Genomic DNA, 16,594 nt, shown 5'->3' on the forward strand with positions numbered 1-16,594 from the left:
CACACTGCTCTGTCCCTCTCACTGCCCCTCCCTGCTGAATGTCACCTCTGTGAGGACAGGCAGGCTGTTTGCTCTGGGCACTACTCTCTCGGGAAGACAGAGGGTGCTCTATGAGAATCTGACCCAGGAGGGAAAGGACAGGCTGAGTCTCTCACCCAGGCTTCCTGTGGGCCGCCTCACATCTCAGACTTTAGCTACTGCACCTGCCTGCTGCCTAGTATTCCAGGGGCCCTGGCTGGGTCTCCTTCTGTCCCTGCCACTCACCTCCTACAAGGCAGGCTCTGCTGTCCCCTGAGGGTCACTGGGTCCCCTGAGCACCAGCTGAGTCCCCACCATTGGGGAGAGCAGGCTGCTCTCCACCCCTTGTGTTCTGGGTCCCAGGAAGGGGATGGAGGCAGGGCTGAGATGGGGAGGGAGAGGCTATGGGTTCCTTAGGTGCTGACTTTTCTCTGACCTCCCGGATGCTCCTCACAGCACCAAAGCCTTGTCTACAGCTCTCTGGTTCTCCTTTCCTCTTTTCCAGGAGAAGCCAGAAGACTACTGCTCTCAATCCAGAATCATAAAATGTGTGGAATCCAGGATTCTGCCTGTTCCTGCCCAACCACGGAGCCCACAGCTCCATGGTGTTTCGGGACCAGGGAGTTCCTCCTTCTTCAGTCAAAGAAACTCACTGTTTCAGCTGGTCCAGTGGTCCACTGTACTCATCACAGTAAGGGAGGACGCATCCATATCTAGAGGAGACCAGGAAGCTGTCACATGGACTGTACAGAGGGCTACATGGGCCTGATGTCTATTGTGACAGTGTGACTCCCAGCAGAATGGAAGCCCTGGAGAGCAGGCGTGGTATCTGCTCGGGCGGATATGAATCCAGCATCTCTCAGCTGAATAAACCCACATCCTTTCACAAGGGACTCGGCAGTACCGCAAGACTTGTACCTTTTCTCACGAGACTAAGTCCCCTTCTCTGGGGAGAGCAACCACAATTATTGTGAGGCAAATTTCCCCAAGTCTGTGAAGAAATTTTTCCATCGCCAGAATCTTTCCTACTTCACACCAGAGACTAACTTCTTTTCTCCTCATATGTGAGTTTCTTTATCTGGTGAAGTGTGACTTAGCCACTGTCCAGTGATTATCCAGGGGTTCTCTTCCAAGTGGATCTGAAAATCTCATGGGATTTGAAACATTCCCTGTGAGACGAAGCCTGGTGTCCTGGCAAGTTAATTCCCAAGAAAAGGGACAAATCTCACGAGGTTGCTGAGCCCCTTGTGAGAGGATCTGGGTTAATTCAGCCAAGAGTGGCTGGACTCACGCTCCCCTGAGAAGAAAATCCGTTCTTACAGACTAAAGGAGTTAGTCTCAGGAGTGATGAAAGGCAGAATCTGTCGATTTCTTCCTTTTGGGAGTGATTAGTTTTGATTTTCAATAAGGCGAATTACTTTACCCAGAAGAATGGGCTAAATCCCATGAGAAAATGACAAACCTCACTAGATTCGTCTTCACCAGGAGAGGACTATTGCTGATCACCTGAGAGTGCCTGGGCACCAGCTAGCCTGAGAAGGGAGCCCATGTTTACAGTAAAAGTGATCTGTTCCCAAGACTGCAAAAGGGTACAATTAGCGATGATGATTCCTTCATCTGTGTTATGAACACAGTCGGCTTCTAATAACAGGGATTACGTTTCTGCGAGACTGGCGAGATTGCTGAGTCCCTCGTGAGAGAATACGGGTATATTCAATAGGCGGTGGCTGGATTCATGCTCACTTGAGGAAAAAATCCATCCTTACAGAGAAATGGATTTAGACTCAGGAGTGACGAAGGACTGAATCTGGGTATGAAGTGATTTCTTCCCTTCGGGGGGAAATGGATTTGATTTCCAAAATGAGAATTCATTTCCCCAGAGTAGTGGGCTAAATCTCATGATAAAAGGGAAAATCTCGTAAGATTTGGCACCACCTGGAGAAGGTTAGGAGTGACCATCCAAGAGTGCCTGGCTACTTCTCAACTGAGAAGGGAACCCATATTTACAGTAAAAAGGAATTATAATCAGGGCTGCAAATGGAAATAATCTCATGATGGTAATTTCTTCACTCCTGTTGAGACTTGATTTGGCTTCCAATAATGGGGATTACTCTCCCAAGAGCAGTGAGTTTTGTAACTCTGTAAGAGGGATTATATCATGATATTTGCCATACTAATTGTGATAAGATTTTAAAAATTGCCCTAGAGTGCCTGGGTTTCTATGCTTCTTAGGAGGGAATCTGCATATGTTGAGAAAAGGAGTAACTCTCAAGGGTAACATAAAACATAATGTAAAGATGGATGGGTTGCTTCACCAGAGTTAGGAATAGTTTTGACTCACAATAATCAGGAATTATCTTGTCAGAACACCAGGCTTAGTCTCATGGGGAATGGTGCAAACCCCACGACTTTTACAAACCTGCTTGGAAGAGAATCTCTGTATAATCACTGGACAGTGGCTAAGCCACACTTTGCCAGAGAAAGAAACCTATTTATGGAGAGAAAAGCAGTTAGTCTCTGGTGTGAAGTAGGAACGAATCTGGCAATGGATGGATTTCTTCACGGACTTAAAAGGACATTTGCCTTGCAGTAATTGGGACTACTTTCCACAAGGCAGATGTCTTCATCTCGAGAGAAAAGAGACAAGTCCTGCGAGATCGCCACGCTCCTTGTGATAGGATATGGGTTTATTCAGCAGAGAGTGGCTGGATTCACGCTCACCTGAGAAGAAAATCCATATTTACAGTTGAAAAATGATTTGTGATTGGATTAGGTGTCCCCGTCCTAGGAGACCAAGAGCAGGGATCCTTGAGGGGGGAGCAGTGTGGCCCCAGATCCACTCAGACCTGTGATGGGGCTGGCTGAGCTCATTTTTCAAATATATAGGAAGGGCCACTAGAAACAGGCGATTTTCTAGGAAAAACCGTCATTTAATGCATCAAGAAGACACCAGGTCTGTCTTCAGGGCTTCCATTCTGCCGGGAGTCACGCTGTCACACTAGGCGTCACATCCAGGTAGTGTTCTTAGCACAGGCCGTACGATGGCTTCCTGCTCTCCTGCAGATAGGAATGTGCCCTCCCTTACTGTGATGAGTGCAGTGGACCGCTGGACCAGCTGAAACAGTGAGTTTCTTTGATGAAGGAGGGAGGGACTTCCTGCTCCAAAAACAGCGTGGAGCTGGGGCTTAGTCGATGGGCAGGAGCAGGCAAAACCGTGGATCCCACACAACTTATGATTCTGGCTTGAGAGCAGAAGTCTTAGGGCTTTGCCTGGCAAAAAGGAAAGGAGAACCAGAGAGCTGTGGACAAGGCTTTGGTGCTGTGAGGAGCATTCAGGAGGTCAGAGGACAGTCAGCCCCTCAGAGAACCCACAGCCATTCCCTCTCTGTCTTAGCCTTGACTCCATCCCCTTCCTGGGACCCAGAACACAAAAGGTGGAAAGCAGCCTGCTCTCCATCTGGTGGAGCCTCAGTGGTGGGGACTCAGCTGGTGCTCAAGGGACCCAGTGAGTCTGAGGTGACAGCAGAGCCTGCCCTGTGGGAGGTGAGTGGCAGGGGCAGCAGGAGACCCAGACAGGGCCCCTGAAGGATTAGACAACAGGTAGGTACACGAGCTGAAATCTGAGTGGTGAGGAGGCCCATGGGAAGTCTCAGTGGGAGACAGAGCCTGCTTTTTCCCTCCTGGGTCAGAGGCTCACAGAGCACTCCTTGTCACTTCAAAAGGCTTGTTGCCTACCTCTGCCAAGACCGCCATGTTAGTTGGGGCATGGATTAGAACTGGTCTCACAAGACCTAACTCCGCGAGGGCACTGCTGCCATGTGGTCCAGGCACTGATTACTTAACGAGGTTCTGGCAGGGTCCAACGACGTGGTGCACAGTATCGTGGACTGGACGGGCCACATCGAGGGTTTCAGAAGTCATTGAGGTCTATTTACTTATTTACCTATTTTGCTGGCGGTTTGATATATGTGTTAGCAGTGATTTTAGAATTTTAACAAGGTTTTACTGACATCCAGCTTGTTTTCCTTCAGAAGGTGAAGAGCCTGACAAAACCTAAGACTGAACAGAAGCCACTAGAAGGCCTCTTAAGGGAAAGTGGAGGCTGTGCTCATGGGCAGGGTCGGGAGTGGTTTTGGAAATAATTTTGTACCTGCTGGAAGAAAAGGTCCAAAACTTATACTCCATAGGACAAGGTCACGATCATTGCAGCCATGATAAACTTGAAAGGCAGTTAACTACCACACACATTAAAAAAAAAGGTAAAACAAAATAGCATTCTCTCACATATCTACAAAATGCTTGGCTTTGACTATAATTAAGTATATCTTTCAGGGCAGTAGTTCTCAGACCTTCTGTTTTTAGGATCCTTTTCTGTTCTTAAAAGATTATTGAGGACTCTAACAAGTTTTTTTTTTAACGTAGGTTACAGCTATCAATATTTACCATATTAAAAATTAAAAGAAAAATCTCAATCCTTTATTAATTCAATTAAAAATAACAATAACTGCAGCTTCTGGCCTGGTCCCTCTGCATCCACTTCGCCAGAGCCTCTCCTCCTGTAGACAGTATTTACAAGTTCACCACCCAGAAGGGAATGCAACCAATAAAATCACAAACATTGTGAATAAAGCTAACTCGAACAACAGACATTCAAATGAAAACGCTGGGATCTCTTGTAATAGCTCAGAAGGGAAGTTAGGTTTTGACAGAGATGGAAGGGTCACAGGACCCTGTTTAGAACAATCCACCTCATAGCTCAGTATGCCACACGCGTGGTCTCCGAATTCTGAGGCTCAGGGTGTGACACAGAATGAACAATCTATGTAATGTCTCTCGATTCCACTCCAAGTTATCATGTGCCCCAAGATTCTGGAAAAAAGACACAACACCTTACATGTGACGTATTTCCAAAGTTTGGGTAAAGGTCACCTACAGACAGGAAACCGAAGCAAGAAGAGTGGGCTCTCTCAACGCCGCTGTCCCCCTCACCACGTTGGTGACCTGAAACCCTGGGAGTGACTCTGGAAACAGCAAGGAAGTCATGCTGCTCACACTGCACACGTGGTAAGAAGGGATACAATAATCTGAATTTTAAATTCATTACCATGATCAACACAAGCTAATCACTGGAAGTTAATCTGCGAGACAGGCGGCTGACTCTCCTTTTCCTTACTTCCGGGGAGACAGCTCTCCCTAAGAATAACGCTGGAGCTGTGCAGGTGCACACTCGTGTGTTTCCTTTTCAATGAAGCAAGAACCGTGTGGTTCTCTTTCATGAATACAACTCTGACAACAGAATCTTGGCCCTCTCTTCCTGCTACCTGTAATGAAAATTCCTGCGTTTTCTAAAGGACATGAATTACAGACTCAAGTGACTCACTCTATATACTTAATATAAATACATATCAGGTCTACTTTTTCAGCTTTTCACTAGTTTAAATTTTAGATATTGACAACTTGTCATTATTCACAGTAATTGGTATTTTTTAATCACAGTGTGTTCTGGATTATTTAGTATTCACTCTGAGCCAATGAGATGATTTCATTTTTGAGATCCGTAGGCCCATCTCTTTAAGTGAGCTTCAAACCAAGAGCTACGCAGCATGTAAATAACTCAGTTAGCTAATGGGGCCAGTGGAATCCAAAGTGGTTTATCTCTACAACCTAAGCCCTGACCCAGAGTCAAGGTTTAGCTGCAGAGCTGTGTCCTTTTTATGCTACTGGAAATGTTCCTGACACCTCGCTCGAATGCTAAATTCAAAGGAAACTGCTTGAGTCGGGGTTGGAGGGTGGGCAGAGTCTAACATACCCAAAGGGAAAGAAACACGGAAGACAGGAGTGCCCCTACTGGTCGAAGAGGAAAAAACGAAAGCTAAGTGACTCACGGAGGTCATGGAGCTAGTAACTGGCAGAGCCGAGATGTAAATCCAGGTCTGCAACTGGAAAGCCAAGGACCATAAGATTTCCATTCAACACAAATGCCAAAACACTGTCTGTTCTTTCCAGTAATTATTTCTTATTTGTTGATGTTTAAAGAGGTACTGAGTCATAAAAGACTATTTCATACCCAACTGCTTGTCCTACTGTGCACTTCCACGCCCCACAGACACTGACAGACACAGAAATGAGTTCCCCTCGCCCAGGCCAGGAGGTCTCATGTGAGGCCCCCACTCCCAGGATGTTCCCTTCCCAGCGGCCATGAAGGGAACCACGTCGGCTTTGCTGGGAGCCAGGTGTCACTGTCTTACAGAAGGACACGCACTGCCTTACGACACGATGACTTCTCCTACTGCTGGGCCTTCATGCGTCATCTCCCCTTCTAGACACTCTTCCCAGTTCTAAAGAGGTATCTAACTACATCCCTTTCTCAAGATGTGATATCTAGGATCTGTACCACCCAGCATAGCACTTGCACAGTCACCGTCAACTGCTGTTACACGTCTTGTACCTTCAGCGAGGCTACCTCTGAGGTCAGGCTCGCTGTGGAAAACACCAACGGCTGCTCACCCTACAGTCACTCCAACTTCTCCCTTGCTAACAGAACCTTAATTTTGTTTGGCTGGTAATGTGCCTAATTCCAGGGAACACGTCGTGATTCTTCTCACCAGTCAGTAACCCCACCCCTCCGTGTGGGCGATCAGCCTAGGTGTGGGCATGCAACCCGATTCTGGCCAGTGAGTAAGAGGAAGTCTACAGACTGGGTTCCAGGAAAATTACATCCCTTGATAAGAAAAAGAACAAAAGAAGACCCTTCTTTGCACCCATGCCCCTGCCTTCCTCCTCGCCGCCCTCTCCTATGGGAAACCGCGAATGAAGACATCACCAACACTGGCTGGCATTGTGGGAAGCTGGACAGAGCCTGGTCCCCCCGCGTTTGCCCACCACCCTGCGTTAATTCTCTGCTGCAAGCAAAGGGCCAAGGAGCTCCTCGAGCTCAGAAAGATGGATGCTGCTAAATTTTGCCTGAGTTTCCAAATGATGAATACATGTGTTTATCTGGTTTATAACGTTGTAATTGAAATTAGGGGGGGAAATCCATCAAGAATGAAGAAAGCAAATGACTAATAACAGCAAAATACTGTTCTTGTTGTTTTTTCTAAATCAAAGAACATTCAAAAGAGCCAGAGAGCACACAAGGCAGCGCCAACGTCGTGAAAAGAAGTGAAACGGGTCAAGCCAGCAGCCTCAGCCACCGTGCGCCCTGAGCCACTTCCTGGTTCACATCACAGGGACTCAGAGGCCCAGCGGAAAGTCAGACCGAGAGCCTGCGCCAGGCTCTTGGGTCACGGAGACAGAACCACCAAGGCCAGGGGACTTGAACGGCCAACATCCTGGAGAAGAGACAGAACAGTTCATGCCATGATGCTTTTCCCTGAAAATATTTACAATTCCTAAACTTCATGAGCAAGGGGCTGAGAAACTAAGCACAGGGCGGTGTTTAAGAGACTGAAATGAGGAACAGAGCTGCCATCAGTCTCAAAACGCCAGCAAGACAGGAACTGAACTCCAGGGCCTGACAGAGAGAAAGGTTCTTGGGAAACACATGAGGCTTTCTACTAAAATCCTTAAGGGCTATGCCCTAAAAATAAAGTGAACCAAAAAGGTTCACCCTCAGAAAGTCTGAAACCATGCTGCAAAGTCTCTGCATCTGATGGGATCACTGGAATTTGCTCCTAGACTACCTGTCTGCCAAGGGAAAAAAACTAAATACACTATGGTGAAGATGCCGTCATCCAGAGCACCTGTAATTACATGCACACAATATCCAGCATTCGATAAAAATCTGCAGAGCCCATGTGGAGTCAGGGCCAGGACTGAGAGCCAAGAGAAAAAGACGCAACAGACAAAGACCCACAGGTGATCCAGATATGTGTGTATATATATACATGCAATGGAATACTACTTGGCCATAAACAGAATGAAGTTGTGCCATCTGCAGCAACATGCATGGGCCTGGAGATTGTCATTCTCAGTGAAGTAAGTCAGGCACAGAAAGAAAAACACCAAGTGACGTCACTTACATGTGGAATCTAAAAAAAATAGACAAATGAATTTCTTTATAAAACAGAAGCAGACTCATAGACATAGAAAACAAACTTATGGTTACCAGGAGGGAAAGGCGATGGGCAGGGATAAATTGGGACTTTGGGATTTGCAGATACTGACTACTATATAAAACATATAAAACTGCAGGTAGATTACAAACCTAAATGTGAAAGACACAAAAAATAAAACTTCTAGAGGAAAACGAGAGAATATCTTCATGACCCTGAGGTATGAGAAGCCATCTTAAACAGAACAGAAAAAGGAAAAGAGTAATTGGGGTTCATTAAAACTGATAGCATCTTCATAAATAGATTCCATTAGGAGTGAAAAGGCATAGCACGGAGAGAGAGGACACTCACAATACAATTATCTAACAAAGGACTCACAATCAGACGGTGTAAACTCTTATAAAACAGGCCAGAAGAAAGAGGCTATCTAAAAAGCCAATCAACATACAAAAAGCACTCAAACTCATCAATCACTAGGCAAATGTAAATTAAAACCAAAATGTGAGGTTACTGCACTCACACTAGAATAGCCAAAATTTTAAAAACTGATAATGTCAAGTCCTGGTGAAGACGCGGAGCAGGCAGAACTCTCCCACACTGCTTGCCGTCAGAATGTACCGGCCACAGCCACTTCAGAACTGCCTTCAACAGAGTCCGGCAGTGCTGAGACCCACACACCTGTCATCTAAGAATGCCACTCTGAGGTATAAATCCCACAGAATGGTGTTCATGATGTGAACGAAAATAAATGCATGTGAAAATTCTGAGCAGCATTATTATTAATAGGCAAAATTTTAAAAAAACGTAAATATCCATTAACAATATATGATGGATAGAATAGATAAACCGAGCATATTTACACAATGGCAAACTACATGGTCACGGAAGTTCATTAACTACTGCTACGCTTAACAACACAGTGAATCAAAAACATAAGTAAATGACACCAGACTCAAGAGTGTATGTAATATAATTCCATTTATATAAAGTTCAAATACCTGCAAAACTAATCTATGGTGACAGAAATCAAAGTAACAGTTACCTTTGAAATTGGAAGAGGGAACAAGGGAGGATTCTGGGGGAAATGGTAATTTTTTTTTCTGGATGGAGGGGGAGTTATATAAGTGTGTTCACTTTGTAGGAATTCACTAATTTCTGCACTTGTGATGTGATGACTGTTGTAATCTCACATGTCAACTTGACTGGGCTACAGGGTGCCCAGACAGCTAGTAAAACATTATTTCTGTGTGTGTCTGTAGGGTCTTTCCAGAAGAGATTAGCATCTGAATCGGAACACTAAAAAAGACGCCCTCACCAATGTAAGCGGGCAACATCCAATCAGCTGAAGATCTGACCAGAGCACAAAGGCAGAGGAAAGGTGAGCTTGCTGCCTGCTTAAGCTGGACATTACCTTGTCCTGTCCTGGACATCAGCCCTCCCGGACGTGGGCCTGAGACTCGGACTGGGACTTACGTCATGGGCTCCCCTGGTTCTCAGGCCTGTAGGTTTGGACTGGAATTACACCACCAGCTTTCTGGGGCCCTCAGTCTGCAGATGGCAGATTGTGGGACTTTTCAGCCTCCCTAATCACGTGAACCAATCTTTCATAATAAATCTCTTTCTCTATGTCTCTATATATAGATCCAATTTGTTCTGTTTTTCTGAAAACCCCAATTACAGTTGAACACCTCTCTGTATTATGTTATATTTAAATTTTAAAGTTTACCCAAATAAAAGGTCTTCTTTTGGGATAATGAAAATGTTTTAGAGCTAGACACAAGTGGTAGATGGATAACATTGTGAATGTACTCAATGCCAATGAACTGGACATTTTAAAAAGGTTAAATGTACGTTACATGAATCACCATAACCCCAAAACATAACTGCAGCACAACACTGTATATACTCGTCAGTAAGTGTCCACAACCACGCACAGCAGGAGCATGACGCCAACTTACCGGCTGCTGCATCCCTGTCTACCAAACTGTCATCTTCAGAAGTCTGGAAGTCCATAATGACACCTGCCCCGTCTGAGAGCTCCTCGTCGCCGCTCACACGGGTGATGCTGTTGTAGCTGTTTCTATAGGAGCCTCCATGGAACAGTTGCTCAGACTCCATTTAGCTGTCCAGGTATCTGAAAAACAGAGAAAAAAAAGGCTTAAGATTTTCCCAACATATAATAAAAACCATCTAGTTTAACAATTCTAAAGGAAATTTCTGATCTCTGTATTCAAAAAAAAAAAGCACTAAGTCCATTCACTGTGACAATAGCTAACCCTACTGTGTTAAGCCTTCGGGGATGATTTAATAATTCTATTCTCTCCAAGCAGTTGTAAGAAAGAATGAAGAATTTCTTCGGGTAGCAGCATAAAACAATCTCCAACCCACCTATGGTCAATTAATCTTCAATTACTCTTCAATAAAGGAGGTAAGAATATACAATGGAGAAAAGACAGTCTCTTCGGCAAGCGGTGTCGGGAAAACTGGACAGCTGCGTGTAAATCAGTGAAGTTAGACCACTCCCTCACACCACACACAAAAACAAACTCAAAATGGCTTAAACACTTAAACATAAGATAAGATTCTATAAACTTCCTAGAAGAAAACAAGCAAAACAAAAACATTCTCTGACATAAATTTTAGCAATGTTCTCCTAGGGTAGTCTACCCAAGCAAGAGAAATAAAAGCAAAAATAAACAAATGGGACCTAATTTCCTTTTGCACAGCAAAGGAAACCATAAACAAACAGAAAGACAACTTATGGCATGAGAGAAAATATTTGCAAAGGATGTGACTGACAAAGGCTTAATCTCCAGAATATATAAACAGCTCATACAACTTAACAACAAAAAAACAAACAACCCAATCCAAAAATGGGCAGAAGACCTAAACAAACATTTCTTCAGTGAAGACATACTGATGGCCAAAAGGCACATGAGAAAATGCTCGGTATCACTAATTATCAGAGAAATGCAAATCAAAACTACAATGAGGGATCACCTCACACCAGTCAGAATGGCCACCATTCAGAAGTCCACAAACAATAAATGCTGGAGAGGCTGTGGAGAAAAGGGAACCTTCCTACACTGCTGGTGGTAATGTAGTTTGGTGCAGCTGTTATGGAAAACGGTATGGAGATTCCTTAAAAAACTGAGAATAGAGTTAGCCTATGATCCAGCAATCCCACTCCTAGGCATATATCCAGAGGGAACTCTTAACTCGAAAAGACACATGCACCCCAATGTTCATTGTAGCACTATTTATAATACCTGAGACATGGAAGCAACCTAAATGGACAGATGAATGGATACAGATGTTGTGGTATATTTATACAATGGAATACTACTCAGCCATTAAAAAAGAATGAAATAATGCCATCTGCAGCCACATGAATGGAACTAAAGACTGTCATACTAAGTGAAGTAAGTCAAGACAAAGAAGAAAGACAAATATCATATGATATCACTTATACGTGGAATCTATAAAAAAAATGACACAAGTGAACTTATTTACAAAACAGAAATAGACTCACAATCATAGAAAACAAACTTATGGTCACCAGAGGGGAAAGGAGGGGGAGGATAAATTGAGAGTTTGGGATTAGCAAATACAAAGTACTATAACAAAATAGATAAACAAGGTCCTACTGTATAGCACAGGGAACTATATTCAATAGCTTGTAATAGCCTATAATGAAAAAGAATATATATGTATAACTGAATTACTATGCTTTACACCAAAGACTAACACAACTTGTAAATCAACTATACTTCAATTTAAAAGAATAAATAAATGGGATGCAAAAAAACCCTCTAAGATCAATTGTTAAGTTAAAAAACAAAGTACAAGGGGCTAGGTGTGGCCAGTGGCAGAGTGCATGCTTAGCACTCAGGAGGCCCTCGGTTCAATCCCCAGAACCTCCATTAAAAAAAAAAAAAAGCACAGAGGAGTGCCTATAGTATACCACAATACGCATAGTGGCTCCCCCCACAAAAAGTTGGGGGGTGGAGGATGCAATACAGTACACAACACTTATGTATATACAAACAATCTCTGGAGGGACTTCCAAGAAAGCTGCCCAAAGGGGAAAGGAACAGATGGCTCTAAGTACCAGGTCTGAAAGGGAGGCTATTTGTCCCTTTTGAATATTTTACCAGATGTAAATACCTACTATTTTTAAAATACTGTAATTCAAAAATTTTAAATTTCCTTTCATCATTTTAAACTTGAAATCTTCAGAGCCCATGGTCAGATATCATTATTTGTAAAGCTTTTACACGTTTTAGAAAAAATAAAATACTGCCAGCTACTTTTAACAGATGTATTATGTGACTTCCCTAACTTGAAGACCGCCTCAGAGAAGGGGTCTGGGGGCTCCATTCTCAGCATCCAGCACAGGGGCTGGTATGTAACATACGAACAATAGTGGTCAGAACGTCAGACTGTTTACTCCATCAAGGAGGTTAAAAAGAAATGTACTCAGCCTTTAATCAACAAATCCTCTCTACAACAGTGTTAATCTGGTTTTGGGAGAATAACAAAAAACTAGCACCTAAGTTACAAAGTACTGCTTTGAAACTATATTAATGTTTTATGGTTACCTTTATAAAAGATGGCCTAGATTTGTTAGACTATACTAATTAAAACAAGAGTTTTATTTTAAGGTAAATGTTAAATTAGAATAGTGTGAAAGTAACTTCATGCTGAAAACTTTGCAGTGTCCATAGGGGTGATCAAATGTAATACCATGGCTCTTGAGTAAATAACTAAAAGGCTTTAAAGAAATAAGCATTAATAGTTCAAGAATCTTTTTTTTTTAATTTTTATTGAAGCGTAGTTGATTTACAATGTCACGAATCAATTTTGATGTATCAAAGCACATATGCTAGGATTTGGGGAAGAACACATTCTAGTCTTCATTTCTTTATAAGATGATCACACCAGAAGGGCTTAATACGTGTGATAACATACATCAATGAACCTTAATTCATTAGAGGCTATCCATCACGGAGAACTCTTTCTAAAATAATTAACACCTTACATGTCCTGGGACCTCAGTCAGCAAGTTCCAACATATCTCCTCCATTTTGTCCCTGAAGGTCCCTCAAAACCATTAGTGATAACTGGTAACTTAACTCTTCCAAAATGTTTTAAAAACTTAGTCTCACCAACACCTTGGAGACATCTAGACTCACAACTTTCTTTATAACATGAGCAACATACAGTATTTCAAAAGTGTACTAACTCAGGCCCGCATGGGTTACTATTTCTATAAATTCAATAACTTAAAAAAACTATTCTTCTTAACCCAGAAACCTACAGAGCTGTACTATGTCAGCAGCAGCCACGAGTCCTGACACACGGCTAGTCCACATCGAGGTGCTCCAAGGTGAAACACCTACTGGATTTTTAAGACTTAATGAGAAAAAAGAATGTCAGATATTTCTTTAATAATTGTATATTGATTCCATGTTTGTCAGAGATGTTGTCTGCAAATATGTTCTCCCACTCTGCAGCTTGGTTTCCTTCTTTTTAACAGGGTCCATCACAGAGCAAAAGTACTTAATTTTAATGAAGCTGAATTTATTCAGTTTCCCCTTCTAGATGGTGCTTTTGGCATCAGCATTAAGAAATCTACCTACCAAAGATTTTCTTCTAAATTTTTCCTAAAATTATAGTTTCACATTTTATGTGTAAGTCTGTGATCCACACTGAGTGAACAGTTTATTTATTTTTTTGAAGTAGTGATGTCCAATTGCCCCAGCACCGCGTAAATTTTAGAAGAGTCTCGTCTACATCTACAGAGTCTTCCTGGGTCAGTTATCACCTATAGCATGAATGAACGACAAATGCAGGACACATGACCAATACACCTCGACTTGGACGTTGTATGAGAACTCAATTTCAACAAGACCTAAACTGAGTACATATTTTCCCCAAACCTGCTCTCCCCATCTCCGCCTAGAGGGTCACCATCTACCTAGTGGCCAAAGTTAGCTTCCAAAGTCACTGATTAATTTAGTTGACAACCTTTTGCTGTGTGCCTAAGCACAGAGCAGGCAGGAAGCCAGGCACTGGGGCAACCAGTGAGACGTGGTTCCTGGTCCTGGGCACTGCAGGGGAAGACACACGGTAAGTACAGGGTGGGGTGGCAGGTGCCACGGGAGAGGGACGTGTGAGGTCGCAGTGACACTGCTGCCCAGGAAAGTCAATGAACTCGGAAAAGAGGAAGTGAGTCCTGAAGGGTGAGGATGAGTTAACCAGGCTAGTTAGGAGGTGAAAAGTCAATAAAGTGGGGGAAAAGTACGTGTAAAAGCACAGCAGCATAATAAAACCTGCTTGGACAGCTTATGCAAGAGGAAGGGGACGGGACAGTGGCCAGAGGAGGGCAGGGCTCGCGTGTCCTGCTATGGGACTGACTTCCTCTGGTCTACACGAGGGAAAACACTACAAGTTTTGAAAGAGAAACCACCTGATAGACCTGGATCTGAACAATCCACCACCCGTGTGGAAGCCAGACGACAAGGGCAGGAGACTGAGAGGCTGGAGGTGCAGGGAGGAGTTCGGTCACCCTTACTCCAGGCGACCCTGGAACAACCCTAAATGTGAGACAGCAAGGGCACAACTGAACTGAGGCAGAGCCACATGAAGGCGCAGAAAGCATCCCAGGAAACACTCAAGAGCACGTAGTCACTCACAAAACATGAGGAATGGTGATGGATGGAGAAAGCTAAGCTGTCGGCCTGGTGTCTGCCTTGACTGATGCAGAATGGCTGGGAGACACAAATTTCAGTCTCCTACAGCTTAGAGGACTCAAGACCATGGGAGGATGACATGCGGGATCTGGTCCTACTCAAGGCTGGACTACAAGGAAGGGAAGGCAGCCCTGTGTGCACCAGCCCTGTCCCCAAGTGCACACCCCAGGCAAGGGGTGGGGAGCAGGAAGACCCTGCAAATGTGGCTAAGGGACCCACAGCCTGAGGCAGGGACACTCATTTTTCTTGAAGGAGACTGGGGAGGGCTGAGGACCACAGTGCAGTTTCCAAGGTGCGTCTGTCACTCTCCAACAGAAAGGCAGGCACAGTCTGAGAAAAAGAAGGCACAAAAACCCAATGTCAGCAGCCAGGGAGGAGAACAGAAGTCTCCAAAACAGTGATGACAGGGAGGTGACACCGACTGATGCAGCCACTTGTCCCAACGGCGCATCCTCATGGAGACATTCTGAGAACACGATGTGCGAAGTACTTGTCAAAGATTAAAATGGGACAATGAATTTCAACACAATCACCTACTCGTTTACTACAGTTTATAAAATAGCTACTCGGGTATCAGAAATCGTAAAAAATATAAACAGAATTTTTACTGATTAATGGCCTCCAATTGGGATAGGCCCTATAGCTTTCAATAAACTTATGAAACATATGAAAGTGCATTTAAAAAAAAACACAAGAAAAAAGTTTATTGGAGTAGTAGGATGAGAGTGTGTTAAAAAAAAAAAAAAACGATTTTCCAGAGTTTGGGTAATTTTACATTACACTTATAATTGAGGAAGACATGGACCTCTGAGGCCACATCTCTCAGCCTATCTCTTCCAGCATTTTGTTGAGTCTTGCTTGCAATGAAGGGCAACCATGGAGAGAGCAAGAGCACTGAAATCATGCAGCGGGGCTTCAGTCTCAGTCCTCACACTGACGGAGCCTTGGGCAAGTTAATTCAGTCTTCTGTGCCCCTGCTTCCAAGTCTCTCTGAACGGGGAAAGGCAAGTACCCATTTCAAAGGGTTGGTGTGAGAACTGGGATAATCCACCAAACCACTTAGCAAAGCTCCTGAGCCACGGAATTCACTCCATAAATATCAACACTTAACATATTTGAGTTCCCATTTGACTAGAAACTGAGCTGAAAGTCCTACAAAGCAGAGACCATGGCCAAACCTCCTGGGATACTGCTTTGTTATCTGACCCACCACAGAGATCAAATCTAGCCCCCTGAGTGGTCTGAAAATGATTAACGACATGTGGAAGTGGAGAGCCGATCACCAACACGACCTGGAGAACAGCCAGTTCACTGGCACAGAACCATAACCTCAGCGTATCTTTCCCCTGAACTGTATGTATCCAAAACCACGTTAAATATTTGCATCCCTAATGAGCTACAGATGATTTACACATGCTAAAACACAACTGCCAACTAAAGATGTAGGTACTAGACATTCATGTTGACCTATTAAAATAATTTGACCTGTTTTTCAGGCAAAGAATCAGTCTTACAAGGGTGTGTGAATCTGTCATGGGCTCTGCCAACAGTAGCTGCTCCTAGTAACCAGGAATCATAAAAGAATGCTCAATCTGAGAAAATACCTGCAGGGCACACACCTGGCTTTTAAGCCACACAATGTAACAAGAAAAACAATCAGCAGCAACACCTTTTAAGATGAAAATCAACAACATATACAAGACTGACAAAGGCTTAATTTCCAGAACGTATAAACAGCTCATACCGTTTAATAACAAAAAAACAAGC

General features: G+C 43.7%; 1 long non-coding RNA gene across 1 annotated transcript in view; it reads right to left on the reverse strand.

The window, feature by feature from the left end:
* The window catches only part of LOC105086348 (uncharacterized), a 56,816-nt gene that overhangs the window by 15,927 nt on the left and 24,295 nt on the right, over positions 1–16,594 (reverse strand). The window contains exon 3 of the long non-coding RNA XR_004140438.2: positions 10,031–10,206. This is a non-coding gene — a long non-coding RNA (uncharacterized LOC105086348). The remainder of the gene's footprint in view (positions 1–10,030; positions 10,207–16,594) is intronic.

Source organism: Camelus dromedarius, chromosome 11 (assembly GCF_036321535.1).
Source record: "Camelus dromedarius isolate mCamDro1 chromosome 11, mCamDro1.pat, whole genome shotgun sequence".
Taxonomy (NCBI): Eukaryota; Metazoa; Chordata; class Mammalia; order Artiodactyla; family Camelidae; genus Camelus; species Camelus dromedarius.